This window comes from Anguilla anguilla, chromosome 5 (assembly GCF_013347855.1).
Source record: "Anguilla anguilla isolate fAngAng1 chromosome 5, fAngAng1.pri, whole genome shotgun sequence".
NCBI lineage: Eukaryota > Metazoa > Chordata > Actinopteri > Anguilliformes > Anguillidae > Anguilla > Anguilla anguilla.
The window spans coordinates 1-21381 of NC_049205.1; the positions used below are offsets into that span (position 1 = coordinate 1).

The 21381-nt window shown below is 44.9% G+C and overlaps 3 long non-coding RNA genes across 3 annotated transcripts; 2 read left to right on the forward strand and 1 right to left on the reverse strand.

The window, feature by feature from the left end:
• Window positions 1–6137: 6137 nt before the first annotated feature.
• Window positions 6138–8106, forward strand: LOC118227310. The gene is made up of 2 exons (XR_004765235.1): window positions 6138–6538; window positions 7560–8106. It is a non-coding gene; the product is annotated as an uncharacterized LOC118227310 (long non-coding RNA).
• LOC118227312 lies at window positions 7562–8915 on the reverse strand. The gene is made up of 2 exons (XR_004765237.1): window positions 8240–8915; window positions 7562–7681 (listed from the first exon to the last, which is right to left on the reverse strand). It is a non-coding gene; the product is annotated as an uncharacterized LOC118227312 (long non-coding RNA).
• An 8505-nt stretch (window positions 8916–17420) lies between these two features.
• On the forward strand, window positions 17421–21348 carry LOC118227309. The gene is made up of 4 exons (XR_004765234.1): window positions 17421–17949; window positions 18852–18899; window positions 19859–19974; window positions 20298–21348. It is a non-coding gene; the product is annotated as an uncharacterized LOC118227309 (long non-coding RNA).
• The last annotated feature ends 33 nt before the right edge of the window (window positions 21349–21381 follow it).

A 21381-nucleotide genomic window follows, 5' to 3' on the forward strand; every position in this document is an offset into this window, starting at 1 on the left:
CCTAACCCTAACCCTAACCCTAACCCTAACCCTAACCCTAACCCTAACCCTAGCTCCAACCCTAACCCTAACCCTAACCCTAACCCTAACCCTAACCCTAACCCTAACCCTAACCCTAACCCTAACCCTAACCCTAACCCTAGCTCCAACCCTAACCCTAACCCTAACCCTAACCCTAACCCTAACCCTAACCCTAACCCTAACCCTAGCTCCAACCCTAACCCTAACCCTAACCCTAACCCTAACCCTAACCCTAACCCTAACCCTAACCCTAACCCTAACCCTAACCCTAACCCTAACCCGGACCCTAACCCTAACCCTAACCCTAACCCTAACCCTAACCCTAACCCTAACCCTAACCCTAACCCTAACCCGGACCCTAACCCTAACCCTGACCCTAACCCTAACCCTAACCCTAACCCTAACCCTAACCCTAACCCTAACCCTAACCCGGACCCTAACCCTGACCCTGACCCTGACCCTGACCCTGACCCTGACCCTGACCCTGACCCTGACCCTGACCCTGACCCTGACCCGGACCCGGACCCTGACCCTGACCCTGACCCTGACCCTGACCCTGACCCTGACCCTGACCCTGACCCTGACCCTAACCCTAACCCTAACCCTAACCCTAACCCTAACCCTAACCCTAACCCTAACCCTAACCCTAGCTCCAACCCTAACCCTAACCCTAACCCTAACCCTAACCCTAACCCTAACCCTAACCCTAACCCTAACCCTAACCCGGACCCTAACCCTAACCCTAACCCTAACCCTAACCCTAACCCTAACCCTAACCCTAACCCTAACCCGGACCCTAACCCTAACCCTAACCCTAACCCTAACCCTAACCCTAACCCTGACCCTGACCCTGACCCTGACCCTGACCCTGACCCTGACCCTGACCCTGACCCTGACCCTAACCCTGACCCTAACCCTAACCCTAACCCTAACCCTAACCCTAACCCTAACCCTAACCCTAACCCTAACCCTAACCCTAACCCTAACCCTAGCTCCAACCCTAACCCTAACCCTAACCCTAACCCTAACCCTAACCCTAACCCTAACCCTAACCCTAACCCTAACCCTAACCCTAACCCTAACCCTAGCTCCAACCCTAACCCTAACCCTAACCCTAACCCTAACCCTAACCCTAACCCTAACCCTAACCCTAACCCTAACCCTAACCCTAACCCTAACCCGGACCCTAACCCTAACCCTAACCCTAACCCTAGCTCCAACCCTAACCCTAACCCTAACCCTAACCCTAACCCTAACCCTAGCTCCAACCCTAACCCTAACCCTAACCCTAACCCTAACCCTAACCCTAACCCTAACCCTAACCCTAGCTCCAACCCTAACCCTAACCCTAACCCTAACCCTAACCCTAGCTCCAACCCTAACCCTAACCCTAACCCTAACCCTAACCCTAACCCTAGCTCCAACCCTAACCCTAACCCTAACCCTAACCCTAACCCTAACCCTAACCCTAACCCTAACCCTAACCCTAACCCTAACCCTAACCCTAGCTCCAACCCTAACCCTAACCCTAACCCTAACCCTAACCCTAACCCTAACCCTAGCTCCAACCCTAACCCTAACCCTAACCCTAACCCTAACCCTAACCCTAACCCTAACCCTAACCCTAACCCTAACCCTAACCCTAACCCTAGCTCCAACCCTAACCCTAACCCTAACCCTAACCCTAACCCTAACCCTAACCCTAACCCTAACCCTAACCCTAGCTCCAACCCTAACCCTAACCCTAACCCTAACCCTAACCCTAACCCTAACCCTAACCCTAACCCTAACCCTAACCCTAACCCTAACCCTAGCTCCAACCCTAACCCTAACCCTAACCCTAACCCTAACCCTAACCCTAACCCTAGCTCCAACCCTAACCCTAACCCTAACCCTAACCCTAACCCTAACCCTAACCCTAACCCTAACCCTAACCCTAACCCTAACCCTAGCTCCAACCCTAACCCTAACCCTAACCCTAACCCTAACCCTAACCCTAGCTCCAACCCTAACCCTAACCCTAACCCTAACCCTAACCCTAACCCTAACCCTAGCTCCAACCCTAACCCTAACCCTAACCCTAACCCTAACCCTAGCTCCAACCCTAACCCTAACCCTAACCCTAACCCTAACCCTAACCCTAACCCTAACCCTAGCTCCAACCCTAACCCTAACCCTAACCCTAACCCTAACCCTAGCTCCAACCCTAACCCTAACCCTAACCCTAACCCTAACCCTAACCCTAACCCTAGCTCCAACCCTAACCCTAATCCTAACCCTAACCCTAACCCTAACCCTAACCCTAGCTCCAACCCTAACCCTAACCCTAACCCTAACCCTAACCCTAACCCTAACCCTAGCTCCAACCCTAACCCTAACCCTAACCCTAACCCTAACCCTAGCTCCAACCCTAACCCTAACCCTAACCCTAACCCTAACCCTAACCCTAACCCTAACCCTAACCCTAACCCTAACCCTAACCCTAACCCTAACCCTAGCTCCAACCCTAACCCTAACCCTAACCCTAACCCTAACCCTAACCCTAACCCTAACCCTAACCCTAACCCTAACCCTAGCTCCAACCCTAACCCTAACCCTAACCCTAACCCTAACCCTAGCTCCAACCCTAACCCTAACCCTAACCCTAACCCTAACCCTAACCCTAGCTCCAACCCTAACCCTAACCCTAACCCTAGCTCCAACCCTTACCCCCTACCCTAACCCTAACCCTAACCCTAGCTCCAACCCTAACCCTAACCCTAACCCTAACCCTAACCCTAACCCTAACCCTAACCCTAGCTCCAACCCTAACCCTAACCCTAACCCTAACCCTAACCCTAACCCTAACCCTAACCCTAACCCTAACCCTAACCCTAACCCTAGCTCCAACCCTAACCCTAACCCTAACCCTAACCCTAACCCTAACCCTAACCCTAGCTCCAACCCTAACCCTAACCCTAACCCTAACCCTAACCCTAACCCTAGCTCCAACCCTAACCCTAACCCTAACCCTAGCTCCAACCCTAACCCTAACCCTAACCCTAACCCTAGCTCCAACCCTAACCCTAACCCTAACCCTAGCTCCAACCCTAACCCTAACCCTAACCCTAACCCTAACCCTAACCCTAGCTCCAACACTAACCCTAACCCTAACCCTAGCTCCAACCCTAACCCTAACCCTAACCCTAACCCTAGCTCCAACCCTAACCCTAACCCTAACCCTAGCTCCAACCCTAACCCTAACCCTAACCCTAACCCTAACCCTAACCCTAACCCTAACCCTAACCCTAACCCTAGCTCCAACCCTAACCCTAACCCTAACCCTAACCCTAACCCTAAGCTCCAACCCTAACCCTAACCCTAACCCTAACCCTAACCCTAACCCTAACCCTAACCCTAACCCTAACCCTAGCTCCAACCCTAACCCTAACCCTAACCCTAACCCTAACCCGAACCCTAACCCTAACCCTAACCCTAACCCTAGCTCCAACCCTAACCCTAACCCTAACCCTAACCCTAACCCTAGCTCCAACCCTAACCCTAACCCTAACCCTAACCCGAGCTCCAACCCTAACCCTAACCCTAACCCTAGCTCCAACCCTAACCCTAACCCTAACCCTAACCCTAGCTCCAACCCTAACCCTAACCCTAACCCTAGCTCCAACCCTAACCCTAACCCTAACCCTAACCCTAGCTCCAACCCTAACCCTAACCCTAACCCTAACCCTAACCCTAACCCTAGCTCCAACCCTAACCCTAACCCTAACCCTAACCCTAACCCTAACCCTAACCCTAGCTCCAACCCTAACCCTAACCCTAACCCTAACCCTAACCCTAGCTCCAACCCTAACCCTAACCCTAACCCTAACCCTAGCTCCAACCCTAACCCTAACCCTAACCCTAACCCTAACCCTAACCCTAGCTCCAACCCTAACCCTAACCCTAACCCTAACCCTAACCCTAACCCTAACCCTAACCCTAACCCTAGCTCCAACCCTAACCCTAACCCTAACCCTAACCCTAACCCTAGCTCCAACCCTAACCCTAACCCTAACCCTAACCCTAACCCTAGCTCCAACCCTAACCCTAACCCTAACCCTAACCCTAACCCTAGCTCCAACCCTAACCCTAACCCTAGCTCCAACCCTAACCCTAACCCTAACCCTAGCTCCAACCCTAACCCTAACCCTAACCCTAACCCTAACCCTAACCCTAGCTCCAACCCTAACCCTAACCCTAACCCTAACCCTAACCCTAGCTCCAACCCTAACCCTAACCCTAACCCTAACCCTAACCCTAGCTCCAACCCTAACCCTAACCCTAACCCTAGCTCCAACCCTAACCCTAACCCTAACCCTAACCCTAACCCTAACCCTAACCCTAGCTCCAACCCTAACCCTAACCCTAACCCTAACCCTAACCCTAGCTCCAACCCTAACCCTAACCCTAACCCTAACCCTAACCCTAACCCTAGCTCCAACCCTAACCCTAATCCTAACCCTAACCCTAACCCTAACCCTAACCCTAGCTCCAACCCTAACCCTAACCCTAACCCTAACCCTAACCCTAACCCTAGCTCCAACCCTAACCCTAACCCTAACCCTAACCCTAACCCTAGCTCCAACCCTAACCCTAACCCTAACCCTAACCCTAACCCTAGCTCCAACCCTAACCCTAACCCTAACCCTAACCCTAACCCTAACCCTAACCCTAACCCTAGCTCCAACCCTAACCCTAACCCTAACCCTAACCCTAACCCTAACCCTAACCCTAGCTCCAACCCTAACCCTAACCCTAACCCTAACCCTAACCCTAACCCTAACCCTAACCCGAACCCTAACCCTAACCCTAACCCTAACCCCCCCCCCCTAACCCTAACCCTAACCCTAACCCTAACCCTAGCTCCAACCCTAACCCTAACCCTAACCCTAGCTCCAACCCTAACCCTAACCCTAACCCTAACCCAGCGCACCTGCAGTTCATCAAACATTCCACAGGGTGGCAGCAGAGGACCACTTACAAATGCATTGTTCCCATGCGATGCCCGTTTGGCCATTTACAGTGTAATAAGCCAGCGTACCTGCAGTTCATAAAACATTCCACAGGGTGGCAGCAGAGGACCACTTACAAATGCATTGTTCCCATGCGATGACCGTTTGGCCATTTACAGTGTAATAAGCCAGCGTACCTGCAGTTCATAAAACATTCCACATGGTGGCAGCAGAGGACCACTTACAAATGCATTGTTCCCATGCGATGACCGTTTGGCCGTGTAGAGTGTAATAAACCAGCATACCTGCAGTTCATAAAACATTCCACAGGGTGGCAGCAGACGACCACTTATAAATTAATCGTTCCCATATGAAGAACGTACGGCCATATAGAGCACGGCATGAAATGACACGTCTTTTCTATTGTAAGGAATCCATATTAACACAGCGATCGTCAGCCAAATGGCTGATATAACTACATCGATGGATCGCTACAACTTGTTCCCACTTGCATTGAAAGATAGAAATCTACATTAACAACGTGCTCGACAAACGTTCGACATAGGCTATAGCTAGCGTCGCAGCTAAGCGAAGTGCAATATTTGTAGTTAGCATAGCCGCACAGTCACAAATAATATTGTGGCGATCCTGACAAAGACTAAGCAAGCTAGCTAGCTAGCTAGCTAGCTAAGCTGCAAAGCAATGTGGCGGGGGGGGGGGGGGGTTTGCATGAAATGTATATTATTGTTGTAAATAGCCAGCGTCGTAACTAAGCGAAGTGCAATATCTGTAGTTGGGTCATTCTACAGAAACGGTGGCATTCCTGTGTCTCACCTTTAGAGCAAGCAAAATACTTTATATTTATCAAAAATATATATTACATGTGATCATTAAGTCCATTCAGACTGTTCTTATAATAGTAAAACATATTTGAGTCATGTAATGAGCAATTCTTGTTTTTTAATCATTTATATAAAATAGCAAGTGCAAGTGTAACCCAGGGTTCCAAGACACATATTGAATAGATAGTGAAACAAAGAAAAATAGTAAATAACTAGTAGCAAGTAAATAAGTAAATTATAATTCAAAATGGAGACAAAAGGAAAAGACTTTTAATAAGGAAAAATACACTTTCTTTATGTGCAGAAAGATAAGTTGATAGAAGGATTAGACAACCAATGCGGATAATGATACTTGTTGTACATTTGTTGATTGGTCATGTCAGATGACAAGCCCGCCCTAACTTCCTCTGGTCAAGATGGCTTGACCGACAGCAGACATGCGAAAATTTCTCTGAACAGATTAAGCTAATTCGAAGTGAATTACAAGTGAGTTTAGGATACAATTGCAGATATTTTATTGAGGAGTGACAGTAACTTGAAAAGAAACAGATTTATAAAGAAATAACGAAGATCTGCAACGTTCTTCTATCGCCCTGTGTGACGACCGCGTGAAAGAAAATTTTCTGCATTCGCCATTAAGATCGTTGAAAACCGAACTTTGTACAACTTTGAACATATTCCTTGGTGAGTCCGCATTCTAAGACTATCTATCTTATTTCACTGCCGTAGTATCAGTTAGCTTGGGTGTCTTCAGAAACGAAAATGTTAAACGTAGTCGTAATAAAAAAAGATCCGAAAATGAAGGTTGCTAAGTAGCTAGCTTCATGTGATTTAAAGCTCTGGTAGTAGCAGCTAGCTAACTTGGCTAGCTATAGCAACTCGCGGCTAAACCAGCAAATGTGTATAATTGATGTGTGGGGTGTAGGCCGGGCTAACAGCAGGGCTGTTTCCTGCTTTGTGACTGTGGTGGTAGACGAACCAGGCAGTTCACCACATAGCAAGCTGAAAATATATTGAAGCGGGGACAATGTGATGTAACGTTAGCTAGAAGAAAAGCATTTGAAAATTCTCCAGTTGTGTTCTGAAAGTGTATCTCCTGTGTAATCGCATATCGCAGCCACATCGGCGTACTGTTTGTTAAATGTTATTTAAAACCAGGGGTCCTCAATCTTTTCCAGAAAGGGCCGGTGTGCGTGCAGGCTTTTGTTCCAACCAAGCAGTAACACACCTGATTCCACTAATCAACCACAAGAATCTCTGCTAAGAATTTCGATTAGTGGAATCAGGTGTGTAACCGCTTGGTTGGAATGAATGCCTGCATCCACACTGGCCCTTTCTGGATAAGATTGAGGACCCCTGTTTAAAACGAATGTATGTTGTGGTACCTTTTATTAGAAAGCTAACGTAACTAGCTAGCTAGCTAGTGCTGCGAGGAAACGTCAGTGGGTGAGTTTGGAAGCACTGCAAGATATGAGTAGTGAATTGAGTGAGCTAATGGTGGCTAATTCTACTTCCAGTTAATCAGAATCTAGATATGCTGACAGAATGAGAACAGATTGACAATTGATATAAGCTTTATCCAAGTTTATTTCACAGAGTAAATGGAAGGTTACAAGTGTTATACAATTTAGATGTTCACAGTGTATACTATGTCTTAATCTGAATGTACAGACTACTGATGAGTCTTTTGGCTTTGTGTTGCAAGGCCGGGTTTTTTTTGTTGTTGGATTTGAACTGCTGTGCTGGATCCTGGATTCGTCCGCCCTGCTTGCCTTCCCTGGAGAGCTACAGCGGCGCGCGGACTGGCGAGCCACCCATGTGATCGACCTGAAATCTTAAAGAGAAGGAAAGAGTTCAATTGTGCTTTCTAAGATGGTGGTAGGACAAGAGTTTGAATTCTACAAACTGGAACTCAGCAACAAGTGGTCCAACAACCACACGGACTAAACTGATTTGCACAGATAGTGTTTTAGAAAAGTGTTTTGGTGTTATAGTGTGATAAGTTTCCTTTGCATAGGTACTTTCAGTCGTACTACATAAAGGTCTTGGTTTCAAAATAAAAGTCCTAAAATCTAATTAGTGACAAATCATACTAGAACCAAATAACTAATAATAGGGATTAACTGAAACACATCAAAGAAATACTAAAAGTATGGTTAAGGTATAAAGATAGGAAAAATAGTCAAATTAGTGGAACCAGAGAAAATATAAATACAGACACAAAGTAAAAGGGCTTGGGACCAACTTGTATTTTTTTCCTTTCCCCATTTTGTAGATATGTGTACTGTTGTTGTTTAATGCTTTCTACTTTGTAATAAAAACAAAGGGTACAGAGAACCAAAAAGGGAAAATTTAAATTTAAAATAAAAAAAATCATTCTCTTACCTTTGAAATATAGATCCTGCTTCCGTGTGCTTCATTCTTGATGTGCAAACCGCCTCTCTCTCGCGAGTCGAATCTCTTGTCTTCTGATCTGGTCCATACTTACCTGATTTTATCCATTCTAGTAACGGTGTTAATATTGAAGCACTTGTTACAGAGGAGAACCCCCTTACACAAGCAATTTGCTTGTCACTCAGACCATGTATCGAAGTTTAGTGCCATATTTTGAGTTAAAAATTTTTATTTTTCTCCAATTTAAATGTCATAAAGTAAACACAAATGTCACATTCATGGAATGGAGAACTTAAAAAGCTGAAATACAAATGAAATTATAAATAATATAACGGTAATAGTGGTCACCCCATATCATGTCATTGGTGTTGCTGCCTCACAAAACTTTTATTTTGAAAAAAATGAAATGACTTTTATAAGTAATTTTTGGTTCAAGAGGTCATTGGAAGAAGTGTGATCAACATATGCACATGGTGAGTCTGCTGTCTCTCTTCATTTGTTATAAATTTGATGATTTATGTGTTAATTCTACATGAGGCTTTTAAATATGTCATTGGTGTTAGTCATTTCATAGGAAGGGGAATTAGAAATAGATAATAGAAATGGATTAAATTATATATTTGAATGATTTTAATATGATTGAAGACATGTGGTTTGAGGTACTGCGGTGTCCGTTTTGTAAAAAACCATTTGTTCGACAAATTGTCATTGGTGTTACCGTCATTGGTGTTACTACTCCTCCTGGTAACACCAATGACAATCAGTAACACCAATGACATTCTTGTGTAAATGAGCTTTTATAAAAGCTTCAACATAAGTATTTAAAGCAAAACAGCACATTGTTTCTTTTTCATAACTTCCTATTATTATTATTTTTGTCAGGTATGGCGAAATTGAGTGCAGCTGAGAAGCAGAGGTTTTATAGACAGCGCAGGGATGCTGACCCTACACGTAGAGCAGAGTATTTAGTGAAAAGGCAACAGGGTTATGCTAATGATATAGCAACAGGAAAAAAACACAACATAAATGATCTCAGTGAAAGGGCAAAGAGAGGTCAGCGCAAGGCATGGCGAGTCAACCAGGCAAGACACAGGCAACACATGAGAGCAGGAGAGACAGTCTTGACCCCCCCATCATCTCCAGGGAGTTAACCCAGCATCTCAAGGTAGAACTGAAGATATTGGGTCTCATTCACTATTATTGTAAAGTGGTTTGCATGTGCAGGTCATTTTCAATTAGCATAATACACGCTCCAGAAAAGCCCATATAAGGGCTTCTTGCTTAACCAAGATTCAAAATCAAAAGATAAACCAAAATAAACAATTGAATATCTTTGCATATACACCGTTAGTGAATGAAACCCATTATGTATATAGGAAATTACAAGCGTATTCAAACAAACCTGGACTTCAGATATCAGGACTAAAATATGTCACAGTACAAGGATTTATTTAAGCATAGTATGCACACTACACAGTGTAGCTTTGAATAAAAAAAAATAAGCTGCAATAATGTGGCCAAGCAGCTTATTATCATTATTATTATTATTATTATTATTATTATTATTATTATAATAAAGCTACACTGAGTAGTTTGGGGATTAACTGCCATGATTATGAACTTTGTATATCTATATTAAAGATATTGCTTTAATAAATACAGTGCTCCCTGACTACATTACATTACATTACAGGCATTTGGCAGACGCTCTTATCCAGAGCGACGTACAACAAAATGTATAACCATAACCAGGAACAAGTATGACGAAAACCCTAGAGAGAAGTACCGGTCCAAGTACAGGGAACAACCGCATAGTTCAACTTGGACCCTGATGGTTAAACTGATTAACACTAACAACGAGAACGGCAACAACGCAATCTATGGAAAAATAAAAATAAATAAAAATACAAGTAGTCGTTAAGACGGGCGCATCAACGAAGTCACCTATGAAACAGCTGCCTAGTTACAACCCTAAGTTTAGTCATTTACAGGGGGGAAGGGAGGGATGGGGAGAGGTGCAGCCTGAAGAGGTGGGTCTTCAGTCGTCGTTTGAAATGGGTCACAGTCTCAGCTGTTCTGACCTCCACAGGGAGGTCATTCCACCATCGTGGGGCCAGAACAGACAGGAGACGTGTTCTGGAAGTGCAGGTGCGAAGAGGGGGAGGTGCTAGGCGTCCTGAGGTAGCAGAACGGAGGGATCTAGCTGGCATGTAGGGTTTGAATATCTTCTGAAGGTATGCTGGGGCTGATCCCTTGACTGCCTGGTATGCTAGGACCAATGTTTTGAATTTGATGCAAGCTATAACAGGCAGCCAGTGGAGGGTAGTGAGCAGGGGAGTTACGTGGGAGTGTCTGGGGAGGTTGAAGACCAGACAAGCCACAGCATTCTGAATGAGCTGCAGGGGTCTGGTGGCAGATGCCGGTAGTCCAGCCAGAAGAGAGTTGCAGTAGTCCAGGCAGGATACAACCATTGCTTGGACCAGGAGCTGGGTTGAGTAGGTGGTGAGAAAGGGGCGGATTCTGCGGATGTTGTATAGGAAAAATCTGCATGCCCGGGTTACTGCTGCAATGTTGTTGGAGAGGGACAGCCTGTTGTCCATCATCACTCCGAGATTCTTGGCGCAGGGTGATGATGTCACTACGGTGTCCCCTAAGGAAATGGAAAAGTCGAGGAGGGGAGAGGTTGGAGCAGGAATAAAGATTAGCTCCGTCTTTCCCGGGTTGAGCTTCAGGTGGTGATTGTCCATCCAGCTCTGTATGTCCCTCAGGCAAGCGGAGATGCGGGCGGGGACCTGTGTGTCCGATGGGGAGAAGGAGAGAAAGAGTTGCGTGTCATCGGCATAGGAATGATAGGACAAGCCATGAGCAGATATTACAGGGCCAAGGGATCTGGTGTACATGGAGAAGAGAAGGGGACCAAGGACTGAGCCCTGGGGAACTCCGGTGGTGAGGGGACAGGGTGGTGATACCTTACCCGCCCAGGCAACCTGGAAGGAGCGGTCAGAGAGGTAGAACTCAATCCAGTCAAGGACTGTGCCACGGATCCCTGTTGCTGCCAGGGAGGACAGGAGGGTAGAGTGGTCCACAGTGTCAAATGCAGCGGAGAGGTCTAGAAGAATCAGGACAGAAGAGAGGGAGGCTGCTCGTGCGGCATGGAGTGACTCACTGACCGAGAGGAGTGCAGTCTCGGTCCAGTGGCCAGGCCTGAAGCCAGACTGCTGGGGATCAAGCAGGTTGTTCTCAGAGAAGAAAGCAGAGAGCTGGTTAGATGCAGCACGTTCAAGTGTTTTGGATAGGAAAGGGAGGAGAGATACCGGGCGGTAGTTCTGAATGACTGAAGGATCTAGTGTGGGTTTCTTCAGCAGCGGGGTGATGTGGGCCTTCTTGAAGGATGAGGAGAAACATCCAGAAGATAGGGATGAGTTCACGAGGGAGGCGACAAAAGGGAGGATGTCTGGTGTGATTGCTTGAAGGAGAGATGAGGGGATAGGGTCGAGGGCGCAGGTGGTAGGGCGGTGGGTGAGCAGAAGCTGGGACATTTCAGTGTCTGAGAGGAGAGAAAATGTGGAGAAACGGGGCGGAGGACGCAGAGGGGGTGAGGGGGCAGAGGATGCAGAGGGGGCAAAGGAGCTGCGGATGTCTGCAATCTTTTCCTCAAAGAATGCTGCAAAGTCATCTGCAGTGAAGGAAGACTGGGGTGGAGGAGGTGGCACGCTGAGGAGAGAAGAGAAAATAGACTTCTCTTCTTTTGTCACTGCCGCTAAGGCAAAATTCTACCAAACCAAAATTCATAACTCCATTTCTAACCCTCGTCAACTCTTCTCTGTCAGGAGAGACTGATAGGCTCAGAGGTCAGATGGGTCCCTGGATTTGTCCCACTTCCTCTCAGCAGCGCGGAGGCTGGCCCTGGAGGTGCGTAGGATGTCAGACATCCATGGACTGGGATGGGATGAACGTGCTGGCCTAGGGACGAAGGGGCATAGGGAGTCGAGTGTTGAGGAGACGGATGACGTCAGGGTGGAGGATGCAGAGTTAGTGGGGAGCTTGGAAAATGATTGAAGAGGGGGGAGGGAAGCAGTCACTCTGGGAGCAAGAGAAGAGGCTGATAGGGAGCGGAGGTTACAGCGGACAGTGACAGTGGGGATGGGAGGGGGAGAGGGAGGGTGTGGGGAGAGGGGGAGGGAGAAGGAGATGAAATGATGGTCAGACGTATGCAGGGGGGTAACCGTAAGATTGGAGCTAGAGCAGGTCCTCAGGAAGATCAGGTCTAGGAGGTTGCCTGCCTTGTGGGTTGGAGGAGAGTGTTGTAGGGAAAGGTCAAAGGAGTCAAGTAGTGGTAGGAAGGCAGCAGACTGGGAGGCTTCTAGGTGGATGACTATACCAAGTCATTGGTGTTATAATGTGTCACTGGTGTTACTGCATCTTTGTTTGGTGATTTGATATTAAAGGGGCCGTTTTTGACTTTATAATAATTTTGTGTTTGTTGATTGTTGCTTTATTTATGAGTTGGCATTTTAAGGATAGTATCATTCAATTTTCAGACTGTCCTTCAGTTATTGTTGATATTATAGCAAAAACCTGATGGCGTAAATGAAAACATGTCACACAATACAACTTTACACATACCTGATTGAAATAAATAAATAAATAAATAATAAAACATTTTTCTTTAAATTATTATCAACCTACTATGTCTTTGAGTATATGTGCAGATTGAATAGAGAAATGCTATTCTGATAAGCTTTTAATGTTGTTTTTGGTATGAGTAATACCAATGACAAAAAGATGGCACAAGCATTCTTTGAGTGAATGTATAAAAATAATTAAAATACATTAAGCTTTCATTTTTGTGGATTGTTAAAGGCAAGAGGTTAATATTGTACAATAAGTTTTGATTAAGTAAAATTAAATGCATTTCAAGACATGTTGCAATTCCAAATGCCACCGTTTCTGTAGAATGACCCAGTTAGCATAGCCTCACAGTCACAAATAATATTGTGGCGATCCTGACAAAGACTAAGCTAGCTAGCTAGCTAGCGGGGCTGCAAAGCAATGTGGGGGGGGGGGGTTTGCATGAAATGTATATTATTGTTGTAAATAGCCAAACTGTTTGCATGTAGGCCTACATAGCACTGCTTAACTGTAAATAGCCTGTGGGATTTTGTACAGTAGTCTTGTGAATAATCATGTTCAAACGCACTTATGTATACCCTTATGTATAAACTGCTAAACAGCACACATTCATCAGGCAATACACATTCACACAACGACAGTCATAATCCACAACCGTTTCTTACGGGGACACATTTCTCACTTCCATAATAAAACTCTTTGCAAAAACACATGATATCTCATAAAAAACACGTTCTCAACATTCAAAAATGCCAAGTTACTCAAAACTACTGATATCACAATGACGCCATGTTACAGTACTACAAACAATATAGGCTACCTTGCCTCACACAAATTACATAACATGTATTTCAATTTTTTCCTAGTCAATTGGCCCTGTGTTTTGTAATCTTACCGTTTCACAATGTCATGCAAACTTTGTAAACCCTAACCCAGCGCACCTGCAGTTCATGAAACATTCCACAGGGTGGCAGCAGAGGACCACTTACAAATGCATTGTTCCCATGCGATGACCGTTTGGCCATTTACAGTGTAATAAGCCAGCGTACCTGCAGTTCATAAAACATTCCACAGGGTGGCAGCAGAGGACCACTTACAAATGCATTGTTCCCATGCGATGACCGTTTGGCCATTTACAGTGTAATAAGCCAGCGTACCTGCAGTTCATAAAACATTCCACAGGGTGGCAGCAGAGGACCACTTACAAATGCATTGTTCCCATGCGATGACCGTTTGACCATTTACAGTGTAATAAGCCAGCGTACCTGCAGTTCATAAAACATTCCACAGGGTGGCAGCAGAGGACCACTTACAAATGCATTGTTCCCATGCGATGACCGTTTGGCCGTCTAGAGTGCAATAAGCCAGCTTACCTGCAGTTCATAAAACATTCCACAGGGTGGCAGCAGAGGACCACTTATAAATTAATCGTTCCCATATGAAGAACGTACGGCCATGTAGAGCATGGCATGAAATGACACGTCTTTTCTATTGCAAGCAATCCATATTAACACAGCGATCGTCAGCCAAATGGCTGATATAACTACATCGATGGATCGCTACAACTTGTTCCCACTTGCATTGAAAGATAGAAATCTACATTAACAACGCTCCACAAACGTTCGACATAGGCCATAGCTAGCGTCGCAGCTAAGCGAAGTGCTTAGTGACAAAGACTAAGCAAGCTAGCTAGCTAGCTAGCGGGGCTGCAAAGCATTGTGGGGGGGGGGTTTTGCATGAAATGTATATTATTGTTGTAAATAGCCAAACTGTTTGCATGTAGGCCTACATAGCGCTGCTTAACTGTAAATAGCCTGTGGGATTTTGTACAGTAGTCTTGTAAATAATCATGTTCAAACGCACTTATGTATACCCAACTTTAGCATGAATGAGTGTCTCTGTTAGCTTGCTGGCTAGCACCGAAGCACCAACCAAGCCGTTACCCTCAGTTCACCTGCTATTCTGTTGCAGTGAGTCACGTTGTTACAAAACACAGGGCCAAGCGACTTGAAAGAATTCAGCAAATATTGGGTAGCATTGCTTTCAAATACATCTTATGTATACAAACAGTGGCTGTCACAAAGCGTCTAACGCAACAGAAACGCAGGTGAAATATGTTGTACTCACGGATTTGCTGGCCATCCAACGAGCCTTGATAGAGAAAACAATCAGCAAGCCCGTAGAATTAAAGCTTCCTAGGTCGCAATTTGTGTAACCTGTTGTCCTGCTCCGTTGTCTGTTATTTCCTGGAGATGCACTTTCAGTCTTCCTAAGGTTTATAAGCCATTTTCATAGGCTTATCTGCAGGTGGAAATCCTCTTCGCTGTTTTGCTAAGCTACAACCAGAAAACTTGATTGTGGAGAATAGGAGCAGACGCATATGTCCCAGCAGGCTTTGCATATGAGGAAATAACAACAGTGTGAGAGAAATTAGGACGAAGTTATCAAATTGCGTAGTTGAAACAATATGTTTTCAGCAGGATGGGCATGTAGGTGAAGGTTGACATGATCACGGAGCATAGTGCTAAGTTAATGGAGTAGGCCTAATCTAACCATGAGCGAGCTTTTAATCCTTATCGAGCGGTATATATAACAGTCGCTATAAGTCTGTAAGTGTTAAGTGGAAGGTTAAGTAACAAGAGAGATGTTGTGTTTTTCTCATGTTCAGCACTAGTAGCTATACTTTTGGGTGAAACTTGATTTTAAATGTAATGTTTTAATGGGGAGTTGCACAACGTACAGATAGGTAGAGAACAGGGCGACATAAATGACATAAATGTAGAAACGTGGCGTTTGCCGATAAGGTTTTGTACGGTAGCCAAGTGAAGAAATGTAGTTAGTAGAAATGGCAGAGTGGTGAACTGGTAACTTTTTAATAAAAAGAATACGTTTGCCGTCATGAAATGCATATGGGTGGCCGTCAGTGAGTTTTGCTAAAGCAAATATAAGCGTAAGAAAACCTTAGTGTAAAAGAGGAAATTATCTGCCTGAGTGCGAGGCGGGATTCAATCCTTCAACCGGAGGTTCACCACACTGTCACTTTCTTAGTGCAGCACCATGACACAGCTATGCAATGCGTCAAATATCATTAGCAAACCTGTCCGTGGTATTAAACAGGGTTCATACACTTTTTCACCAATGATTTTCAATGACTTTTCCATGACTTCTCCACAACCTTTAACTGAATTTCCATGACCAAAACAAATTACTCTCTCAGCGGGACGATTTAAAATTATGTATTGTAACACTAAGTAAAATTAGGTCTGCATCTGAAACATATGGTGCCTCTCTAAAACAAATAAACACCAGACAGACACACTTAGATACATTCTCTCATATTTTAATTCGAATAGTTTAACATTTTTGTCAATGTCTCAAACAGCTAGTACACTCAGTATGTGCCTTGTGAGCTGACGGTGACCCTTCTAACCAATCGTGAGCTTGACATTCTTACCTTTAATGCTGATTTTAAATTGGTTAATATTAGCCTTCAATCACCCCCTTTCGCTGCACTCCACTGTCACGCGACACAGAGAGCTAACGCGTTAACTAATGTTACCTGAAGACAAAAGTTTATGTTCAATTTATTAGCGTTATCGAAAGCTGAAAAGTTGAAGCGAACGATTAGGCTACGGCATTTTTTTTTTTTTTTGAAACGTTAACGTAATGTTTTGTGTAGCGACCCGGTTGAAACAGCTAATTTCTCCGATGCAGTTTACTGCTATTGAATGTCTCGTGATTTAATTAGCGGTATTAATGTGACGAGAAACGCTTTGTAGTTTGAATGCATAACACGCAATTCCTTGAAGAGTCGACACATTTTAGGCGTGACAGTTTAACTGTTACTTGTAAACCGTACTGTTATATTGTCATTTATCAATAAAAAATCTATTGCATATATTGTTGGTGCTCCTTACATTTTGGTGGGTGCTCCTAACTTTTTGAAGTTGGGAGCACCAGTACTACCAAGTAAAAAAGTTCATTTCGAGCCCTGATATATTATTGAAGCTGCACTTCCCTGGCATATTGTTGGCACAGTAGGGCCTACGTTTACTAACTGCTACATTAGCAGACCAGACCGAATTAACTTCTCACACCACCAAAATACCGTGCCAATTTACGTTTTATTACTATACATACTATTTTTATGCTTGGATTAATTAGTAATTATATTTGATGCAACTTTAGCTATATTTCCATTACTTTTCCAAAACTTTTCAAAAAATATAATTTTCCATAACTTTTCCAGGGCCTGGAAATTGCATTTTAAATTCCAATGAATTTTCAGGTTTTTCATGAACCCTGATTAAAGAACAACACAGGCCGGCCGGTAAGCGCACAAGAGCTCACGTTCAATCCACATTCCTTTGCAATATTGTAGCCGGTTAATAAGTCAACGCAATAAACATATCGTCTGCACGTCTCGCGTTCGCTGGGAAGTATGGCAAACACCTCATAGATACACAATAAACACGGATCTAGACTATGTCTATTATGGATATGTCTATTATATCTATTTCAAAAAACGACCCTACCTTATCTACCGTACCTGAGCAAGATGGCTGGGGGGGGACTACCCCAGCTGGTTCTGAGCGAGGGGCAGGAATACACTCAAAGTGTATTCCTGCCTCTAACTCACAACCGTGGCCGATTTAGTATCTCCGATTGTATGCATGTTTTTCGGATTGGGGAAACCTAGGTGGACACGGGGAGAACATGCAAACTCCGCACAGAGCCGAGATTCGATATCACGACCTTCGTACTGTGAGGCGACAGCGCTACCCACTGAGCCACCGTGCCACCGATTACAATGCTTGCTTGGTAAACTATCAAGGATCATCAACGATGACGTGCCCTTAGCCTCATAGCTCCAGGCTAGCTCCCGTAATTAGTACTGCTCGGTTCTTCCCGGTTTAGCAATGGCGACCTTCTACACCCGCTGTCAATAGGAGCTCCCAAATATAAACATCACTCGCCTTCATAGGATTTTCACAACGACTAAAGACTCAACCGGCAAATTGGAGAAAGGCTATTCATTACATGCCATGTGTATTTTTGCAACTACCAAGGTAAGAAAACAACTCTTAACTGACTCACTAGCTAATGCTAATTAACCTCAAATACTAGCCTCCGTTCTACATGGTCGCTAACATTAACTATCTGTCTAACGTTGGGTAATGCTGTGTGCTTCATCTGCTCTTCATTCTCTACCTACAACATTGTAACATGCTTTCTTAACCGCCGTTATATATCAGCCTTAGCTGTCGTTCAAGTTTTTGCTTAACTACCTAGTCAAAATTCCCTTCCGATATTGCTTGTGTCGACAGTGCTGCCACGGAAACCACGATACATTTAGCCAGTCTAGCCACATCTATTCAAAATGTAAACGAGTAAGGCGTTCTTCACGGTCGGGAAAAATTTTATCACCACCTTAGTCTTGTTGTTAGCCACTCTTATGCATAGCACTTACTAGGTAGCTACCTAACGTTATTTTCTACGCCAAAATTATCATGGATGTGTAAGATGTGTTCACCTAAGTAATACAGACATAACCCTAACGAGACTTTTCATTGCATCTCTTATTTTATTTATTCGGTGTCCAATAAAGACACACTGTCAAGGAGGTCGGCGTGAGAGCCTGACAGTCTGTGTACTTTCCAGTAATGCACGCATTCACAAGGAGTCTGTTGCACACAGCTACAATTTCACTCAATCAACATGTCATATGCACCATTTTAAAGAAGAATCTTGCCGCCTAGGAGAACTTCGTCAGTGTGGTCCAGGGTGTGCCTGTTGCAAGCTTTATATTGTATTGTAGCTGTCTGTCACAGTTATTGCTTTATAAAATGTCTTGATAATCAGAATGATTGTTAACAGCCTGATTGTTGACAGGATGCAGGAGAGATGTGACCCCTGAGATCGCAATTTCCACTATCTCTCTCTCTCTCTCTCTCTCTCTCTCTCTCTGCAGCAATCCGCCAGGCCGTCTCCAGATCTCTTGTGGCACGCTACCAGAAATGTGAGCCGCCCTCACATTTACTCATTTTTTTTGTCATCTGTCTGTGTTTTTCATGTTCGCTTATGCCCGTGAGAGCTTCAAAGAGAATATTGCTATTGCTCGGCCTTTAAAATACTTCAATATTTTCATGCTGAAGGTTTACACAACAGGCATGGAATGTTGTCTGATACCTCCCTGGTTTGACAGTCAGGAGCTGGGCTTCCCTGGTTACAGAGTCAGGAGATGGGACTGGAAATAATTGAGGATATAGAAAAATAGCAACGTTTTAAAAGAGTCCTGTAGCTTTAAGAAAGGGAGGCTCCCTACATAATGTGTTAGGATGACTTGTTTTGCATCCCTAATTAGTTTTATTGGCTGTAACAGGTAGTAATGTCTTCAGATTATTCTGGAAAATAGTTAGCCTTCAACCGGAGGTTTACCAGTCTGTGACTTTGTTAGTGCAGCACCATGACATAGCAATGCGTGAAATATCCCAAACCTGTCCATGGTATTAAAGAAGAACACAGGCCAGTAAGCACAGAAGAGTTCCCGTTGAATCCATATGGCTTTGCAATATTGTAGCCGGTTAATAACTGAACGTGCAGACGGTACGTCATAATGCAGTGTACACGTTCAGTGTGTAGATATGGTGCAAAAGCAATAATTGACAAGTAGTAGACAATTATTAGTGAGGGTAAAAGCAGATTAAAGAAACGTGCCCCTAGCTGGGCTTGAACCTAGGAGTGCATGTTCCCAAGACTTACTCCCTAGGCCTCAGGCAGATTAGCTGTTTAAACTGGAAATATTTCAGAGTAAAAAGGTATGGGTATTTTGCATGTGTATGCCAGGGAAGTCTATTATCAGGTATATATGTATGCTGTAATTGATTGCCCAGTTTAACATGCCCATGCAAGCCATCACCATAGCTGAAGATACTAGTTGAGAACAGTCCAGTGATCGCACTGTTTGTCTATTATCAGATAAACCAGCTCGACTGAGAATCCTGCTCTGTGGTGCTTTTACAAAACACAACGCAAGATCACGCCTGTTACACCACTGACTGGTGGACTGAGTCATTGCACTTGAGATGATGGAAGTAAGTGATTGCACCTGTGGGGGGACTGTCTTAGAGGAACAGAGGAGTGAAAGGAGCAGAGCGGGCGTTTAGAGCCTGGAAAGCTTAGCTTGGTCAGTGTTACGGGGCGGAAGCCCAGCCGAGCTAGTTGTATTTCTGCACTCGTTAATGGAGGGCGCTTGCCGTTTGCGTGCCGTTTAGGGCCGCCGACAGCGAAGATAGCTAGCAGGTTGTAGGGCAAGGCAAGGTTCCTATGCGAGGCACAGCTGAGGTAGGGGTAGTGGGAATTTAGGAGCGCTTCTATCCGCTCTCCAGCCTGTTTACAAGGCTCTCCTGTTGCGAAGGGAGACACCTCACTGCACTGGACCAGCGGACGCCCCCACAGGAGACTCTGACTGAAGCCGGACCGGCACCCAAACTCGGACCCCGGGGAGCATCTCAAACACCGGGAAAGTTAAGTGGTTTTAAAGACGTACTCAATTCAAGTGTTTGTATTTGTCTATATCGCATGAAGTTTATGTTAAATGTTACTGATTTACTGATTTTAAAAGAGCAGCTGAGAGCCATAGTGCCGGGGTAGGGAAAGCAGCTGAGTCAGCTAGCCAGATACTAAAATTGCCACTGCATACGTGCCCTGAGAACACATGTAAGTTTGCTGTGGAAAGTAATTTTGCTTGCGGTGAAATACCGTGTGTTTTGCCTGCAAGTGTTATAATTCCACTGTAAGTTGCAGTGCTAAGTTGCACTGCACTAAGGGGGTGTAAGTAGTCTCACTTGGAGCAGCGCTATATTAGAAATATTTGGAATTACTTGGTTAGAAAATGCAATTGCTTTCAGCAGTGCAGGACCTGCAGAAGTTCTCCTAGAGCAGGCTAAGTATCTGTTTTTTGCAAATAGTGTAGCTAGATTAGACTGTTACCTGTACTTCTTTGGATAAAAGCGCTATATATAAATGCAGTCCATTTACTTCTACCTGTTTTGTAGTTTGCCCAGCATTAGTTTTGCTGTTTGTGTAGTATTTTTAGTTATTTGTTCTAACTGTATTAGGCAGGTCTTGTATGGAGCTAGTTAGCTTCACATGGCTTGTAAGTAATTGCTCAGTCATCAGCTGCTATTCATTTGGTAATTGCCAGCACTTGTAGTCTCGCTCCCTCCCAGTTAGTCTTAGTGCATCTGTATCCTTCTGCCACCACCCTTCCTCTCACTACTCCCTGTCCTCACTGCTCTGTGTCTCAACCCCATCCCAACCTGTTCTCTCCCCTACAGAACGCACTTCCGCAGGCAAGGCCCCCCATGGCAACGGAACCTCTCCAACATTTGCTATCCCTCGCTGACCCCCTGTGACAACAGTCGCAGGAGGGCTATGGAACTGCCAGTCTGCTACGCGGAAGGCTGACTTCAATTCCTCCTCTCTTTACATTTCCTTGC